This window comes from Bison bison, unplaced genomic scaffold (assembly GCF_000754665.1).
Source record: "Bison bison bison isolate TAMUID 2011002044 unplaced genomic scaffold, Bison_UMD1.0 scf7180017864238, whole genome shotgun sequence".
Lineage (NCBI taxonomy): Eukaryota > Metazoa > Chordata > Mammalia > Artiodactyla > Bovidae > Bison > Bison bison.
Genome location: NW_011494810.1, coordinates 13,670 through 20,868, shown reverse-complemented (window position 1 = coordinate 20,868; position 7,199 = coordinate 13,670).

Genomic DNA, 7,199 nt, shown 5'->3' with positions numbered 1-7,199 from the left:
GTTCAGGATGGGGAACACAGGTATACCTGTGGCAGATTCATTTCGATATTTGGCAAAACTAATACAATTATGTAAAGTTTAAAAATAAAATAAAATTTAAAATGTTAAAAAAAAATAAAGAGGAAACAAAACTTTGGGCTGAAAAAAAAAAAAAAAGAATATAAGTAAATTGTTATCCCTGTTACAGCACCAGTCTCATATTTAGGAGCCTTACTGGAATAAATGAATAAATCTTGAAACACTGACTTAATCAAGGAAATAGTGCATCTTTCAGGAAGCAGTAGTATAAACTCTTAGACATATATGCAGTACCCAGAAAACCCAAGAAAATCTCAAGGAATATAGGCAAGAAAGGAGACTTACAGCTTGCATGTGAGAAACTCATCCAAGAGACAGAATTTGCTCAGTTGTTTGATTGCTTCTCTTCAAGGAACTAGAATATGCAGTAAGTTCAAACATCTTTAGATTTCCAAGAGGCATCTTTTCTAAAACTTCTGAATTGGCTTAAGCTCTATTCTCCCATATACTATCTTTATTTGGTGACTCTTTCTCACATAGTATATGTTTCTCCAGAGATATTTATACCAATATCTAGGTATAATGTAGTCAAAGTACTGTAAACCTAATGTCCTAAGACCAAAAGGAGTTTTACAAAATTACTCAATACATGTCAGATTCTAGGGAGATGAAGTAATTTTTTAGAAAGATAATAATTACAACAAAAGTTATGCTATTTGAATAATTAATTACATTTATATGTTCATAAATAAACTCCTTAAAGGTAATTTAGAATTTTAACTTTGTAAGAATTTTTGTTTTTTTGTGGAAGTATGATTTCTTTACAATGTTGTGTAATTTTCTGCTATACAACAAAGTGAGCCAGCCATGTTGTTTAATTGCTAAGTCATGTCTGACTCTTTGTGACCCTGTGGACTGTAGCTTGCAGTGCTCCTCTGTCCATGGGATTTCCTAGGCAGGAATACTGAAGTCAGTTGCCAGTTCCTTCTTCAGAACCGGCTATATGTATACATATATCCACTCCCTCTTGAACCTCCCTCCCATGTGCCCATCCCACTCCTCTAGGTCATCACAGAGCACCGAGCTGAGCTCCCTGTGCTATACAGCAGATTCCCCTAGTTATCTATTTAACATATGGTAATGTATATATGTCAGTGCTACTCTCCCAATTCATCCCACCATCCCCTTTCTCCACTGTGTCTACAAGTTCTCTGTGTCTGCATCTCTATTCCTGCCCTGGAAATAGGTTCATCTGTACCATTTTTCTAAATTATATATATATATATGCATTACTATATGATATTTGCTTTTTCTGTTTCTGACTTACTTCACTCTGTATGTCAGACTCTAGGGCTTGAATGGTATAACTGGGATGAAGAAAGAGATTTTTTTTTAAATATAAATTTATTTATTTTAATTGGAGGTTAATTACTTTACAATATTGTATTGGTTAAGAAAGAGATTTTGTTGTTCAGTTGCTGAGTTATGTCTGACTCTTTTGTGACTCCAGGGACTGTAGCCTTCCAGCCTCATCTGTTCATGGAATTTTCCAGGCAAAAATACTGGATTAGTTTGCCATTCCCTTCTCCAGGGAATCTTCCTGATCCAGGGATCAAATCCACATTTCTTTCATTGACAGATGGGTTCTTTACCTCTGAGCCACCATGGAAGGAAGAGAAGCTAGAGATAAAATAAGTAAAATATCAATTTTTTTATGCTAAGGTAAGAGTTTAACCAATACATTGTTTATTTGACCAATTTTAACTTTACTGGTGAAAGATATTTGGTTGTATTGACAAAGTTCTAAAATAGTTCAAAAAGTAAAAGAATAGAATTAGATAACCTTGGAAGATGTGATATAAATTGTATATACCTTTTCTTTAAAGTATATTTTTTCCTACCAAAGATTGTATTTCATTTTAAAATACTCTTAGAAAATTCAGTATCTGATAAGATAGTTTAAAAATAAAACAAATATCTTGAAAGATAAATGCATATCTGAGTCTATTAACTTTAAAGGAAAAAGAAGACACCAATGAATAAATTCACTTACCTTTTTACAAAGGAGATAAAAGTCAGATATTTTAAAATGTTATGACAATTCAAATGTTATGAATTCTGTGGTTATGCTAAACTTAGGAAACTAGTATTCTGGATAAGTTGAAATGTGTGATGAGGTATATACATATATTGTGAAATCAAGTCTTATTGATTTGACTGGTCAATAGTGTTATATTTAGTGGGGAATGCCCAACCAGATTACAGGCAGTTTATGGTCCTTTACTTGTTTGATATGGTTATAATCAGTTATTTAAAATGACACTGATGTATAGAACAGTCTTTTGGACTCTGTGGGAGAGGGAGAGGGTGGGATGATTTTGGAGAATGGCATTGAAACATGTATAATATCATGTATGAAACGAGTCACCAGTCCAGGTTCAATGCACGGTACTGGATGCTTGGGGCTGGTGCACTGGGACGACCCAGAGGGATGGTATGGGGAGGGAGGAGGGAGGAGGGTTCAGGATGGGGAACACATGTATACCTGTGGCAGATTCATTTTGATATATAGCAAAACCAATACAATATTGTAAAGTTAAATAAAATAAAATAAAAAAATTTACATGTACATATATCCACTCTTATTTAGATTTTTTTTCCCTCCATAACTTCGATTATACAGACCTTTTTCAGCAAAGTGATATCTCTGCTTTATTTTTTTTATTATTATTTTTTTTAATTTAATTTTATTTTTTAACTTTACAATATTGTATTGGTTTTGCCATGTATCAAAATGAGTCACCAGTCCAGGTTCGATGCACCATACTGGATGCTTGGGGCTGGTGCACTGGGATGACCCAGAGGGATGGTATGGGGAGGGAGGAGGGAGGAGGGTTCAGGATGGGGAACACATGTATACCTGTGGCAGATTCATGTTGATATATGGCAAAACCAATACAATATTGTAAAGTTAAAAATAAAATAAAATAAATTAAAAAAATAAATAAATAAAAATAAAATAAAACACAGTATTAAAGTTTTGTATATCCTAGTCAACTAGTGTTTAAATTAAAAAAATGTTTTATTTATAAGACTGATCTTATAAATATATATATTTGTGGCTATATGTATATATATATATTCAACTTAATAGGAGAACTAAGGTTGAATTAAATAAAAAATCTCTTTTGACATAACTTAAGTGGCGCTAGTGATAAAGAACCTGCCTGCCAATAAAGGTGATGTAAGAGACTTGGGTTTGATCCCTGGGTCAGGAAGATCCCCTGGAAGAGGAAATGGAAGCCCACTCCAGTATTCTTGTCTGGAGAATCCCATGGACAGAGAAGCCTGGCAGGCTACAGTCTGAAGGGTCTCACAGAGTCAGACACAACTGAAGCGACTTAGCACACATGCAATCATGAGGAAGATAAGTAATCATTACATTAAATAAAGAAAATGAGTATACTAAGACAGAGGTTTCCCACCCCCAGGCTGTGGACCAGTATTGTCTAGTGTAGCAGGAGGTGAGCAGTGGGCCAGTGAAGGATACTTCATCTGCAGCTCTCCATCCATCCCCTTCACTCCCTCCTCACCCCCACCCATGGAAAAATTTTCTTCACAAAACCAGTTCTTGGTGCCAAAAATGTTGGAGGACCACTGTACTGGGACATGGGATTTTAAGGGCTATCTTAGAATTTGGAGTACTGAACTCAATCAGAAACTCTGTAGCCCATAACATGTTCCTGTTTGCTGTTTTTTTATTACTGACCTTCAGTCCCAATGTGGTCCCCAAATTTGACCTTGTGACTTTGAGATGTTTATTTATATGATGACATAAAATTTGGTTAACTTTAACTGATTTCATTTTCATTATTTTAATTTTGGAAAATTCATATAAAGATTCAGATTTAGATGACTGACAGTATTTTGTGGGAATTCAAAGCTTCTTTTTAGAAGCTTTGAGCCAGAGGTTAAGTCAATTGCATCCACAGACAGATGACCAAACTGATGACAGAAGTGTATGTAATCATTCTCATACTGAATTGTAGAGCAATTTAGTCCCATTTGTTTCATTATTCTGGCAGTCATTCTAATACTCCTTGGAGAAGTAGTTGGAATTTTCTCTACATAGAAGCTGACCAGTTCAAAAGAAGAGAGCCAAAGATCATAGTAATTTAGATTTCTTACATAAAAGCATTATCTTCATTTGATACATATATTCACTGATTTTTAAAAATATTTTGCCTCTTCTTAGAACTTCCATTGAATGACACTCATTTGTATGAACAAAGAAGGGTCATGAGGTATACTAGGAGATTCCTTTTCATGAAAAATATAAACAGAACAAACAAAATTATGAAACATGGAAGAAATATAAACAGATCAGGAAGAAGAATTAACCTTAGAGGAATTACCTTCAAGAAATATAAAAGAAGATATAAACTGCAACAAATATAAGATCCACAGAAATATTCCTTGACAAAGCTAAAATATATTCTTTCTACTTAAAAATATGATAAACAGTTTTAGAAAATCAATAGAAATGTTAGATGACCAAAATGAGGAAATGGTAAAATAAAAACACAAAAGAATAAAAACAAGACATAAAAGAGGAAAAACAGAAAATTAGTGTAGCAGACCCAACACTGAGTAATAGCACTTCTACAGCTAGAGAATAGAGGAAATGGAAGAAAGACTATCAATGCACTAAATCAAGAACATTTCCTAAGTTGTGATTTCTGAAAGTCATGTAAGTTCACATTAAAGTACTTCCTGAGACTTCTTAGGTCAGTGGATGGCAATATTGTGATATTTGGTATGCTCAACATAAATAATAGTCATAAGCTTTTACAGAGGTAAAAAAGTACTGGAAAGTAGAATAGTTTTCAACTTCTTAATAATGAACTGAAGTACAATTGAGAATTTCCTGAATGTAATATTATAGCTAACTAAAATATCCTTCATGTAAAAAGGTAAAACAAAGATATTTAGCTTCTCAAAGATTTGCACGCTCCAGAAAACTGTTTAAAGCACATTATTTCTCTAAAAACAAAAAGCAAACAATGAAGGAAGAAGATATGGGCCACAGAAGACTGCAGATTCAATACAACATGTTAAGATCGGCATTTGAGGTGACAGTTGTCAGTCTTGTACCAGAAGGAGAAGATGATCAGTTCAGAATCTCCAACCAGACACGGATGTCTCTAGGTTGCTATGCAAGATGCCTGGGAAACCATGAACTCTGACTGCGACTTGAATCCATGAGGCCAAAGCCCAAAGCCCACGGTCTTCCAACTGAGATCACACATCTGGTTTCAGGACTTAAGGTTTGTGGTGTCTCATCATGGAAAGAATTCAGTGAGAGACAAAAGTGATAGGTAGGAAGTGGATTTGTTTAGAGATAAACACTCCACAGACAGACTGAGCCATGTCAGAAGGTGAGAACAGCCTTAAAATATGGTTTTGTTTGTTTTTATGAGCTGGGTAATTTTATAGGCTAATGAGTGGGACTCCAACTATTTTAAGGAAGGGCCAGAAGTTTACAGGAATTGGGCAACTAACCATTTTTGATCTTTGATGATCGGCCTCAGAATTGTCATGGTGTGTATGGATGAGTCATTTAGCTTGCTGATGTGTTACAGTGAGTGTAAACTGAGACTCAAGGTCTAGTGGAAGTCATCTCTTCTACCATCTTGGACCTATTAGGTTCTAATCAGTTTATGCTGTGTCAGTGTAGGAAGTTCATCCCACAGCTAAAGAGACAGAGAGCGCTACACGTGAACCTGTATGGGGAGAGTGAATTAAGATCATGCATTCTGAGACAAAGCGTGCAGAGCAAGTTTAGAATTAAACATGTGCAGAGTCTCTTGGGCAGAGAGTCTCCTGGGCAGAAAAATTTTCAGCACTGGGACTCATTAAATTCATTAAATTGCTTCTTTATCTATCAGGCAACTACTATATTTCCTGTGTGCTTCACAGCTCCTAATAAACCTTATGTTTTGTACCAAGAGAAGAAATGAAGCAAAGATATCTTTTATTTTCTTGAAAGCAAAAGATTAACAAATGGAAGATTTTAAGTGATTTATTTGGTTAATGTTGCTCAAGAAACTCTTTGTATGATGATTTCATTTCATGAAATTATTTGGATGATTGATGCACTGTTACCAAATTGATATCATGTTAACAAATTCCTTTAATTTCCTATTTTCACAAACTCTATAAGAGAACCAGGAATACATTTACACAAAAAAGTTACTGCACAACAGGATAGATCATTAGTTCAAATTTACCCAATGAACTTTTGGAGCTAAAGTATTAATGCATATGTGCTGACACTCCCTTTTCAAACACAGAAAACATTAAAACCAGCAAGTCATATTCTTTACCAGAATCTATGAACACAGACTGCTATGTCATTCCCCATTAACTGCTCTATGGAAGAGTTTCAGGTTTCATTTGAAGCCTAATCCTACTGTGGTAAGAAAATAGAGAAATGAGACAATACTGTGCTGTATCTTCTTATAGGTGGATGCTTATGTCTTGCTTGACTAGGATAGTAAAACATTTCTTGGAAAAAAGAGGAAAATTAAATGATTCATTATCTTTTATAAAATTATGGGTTAATTTTGTATTTTTAGCTAAAAGTATGTTATAAGGACATATCCTATTAAAAAAAGAAGGGAAAAAATAAAATAAAAAAATCTTCAGTTTTGCTCATTTTCTGTTTCAGAGTGAGAAAAAAAAAATGTAGTTATACCAAAGCACAACAGACATCCCCTGTGACTTCTGCCTCTCAACCTTCCAATTTACACACTAATGGTTCAAGGGGCTTTGAAATGCCCCAGAGCATAAAGATCCCTATTGTTCTAGATCCTCTTTGCCCTGTCATCCAGGCTTCTCTCCAGAGAGACTACCCTTGCCTTGTCATCTCCATAAAAACCCCCTCTTCAGGGCAGTTGAGGTCCTTTGGTGTTAACTAGGAAAGGACCAAGTTTAGGAGAGATTCCCCCTTTTCCTCTCTCACATGGATTACTCCCTTTGTTTATGACATTGGAGGAAGTCACCCATAGCCCACTAGCTTCAGGCTGGACCTTCCCTGGGCACAAGAGGAAGAGGACAAAGGACAGACAGAAATTACAGAGCAGAGTGTTTTGCTGGAATTAGACTATCTGTCTCTTTTA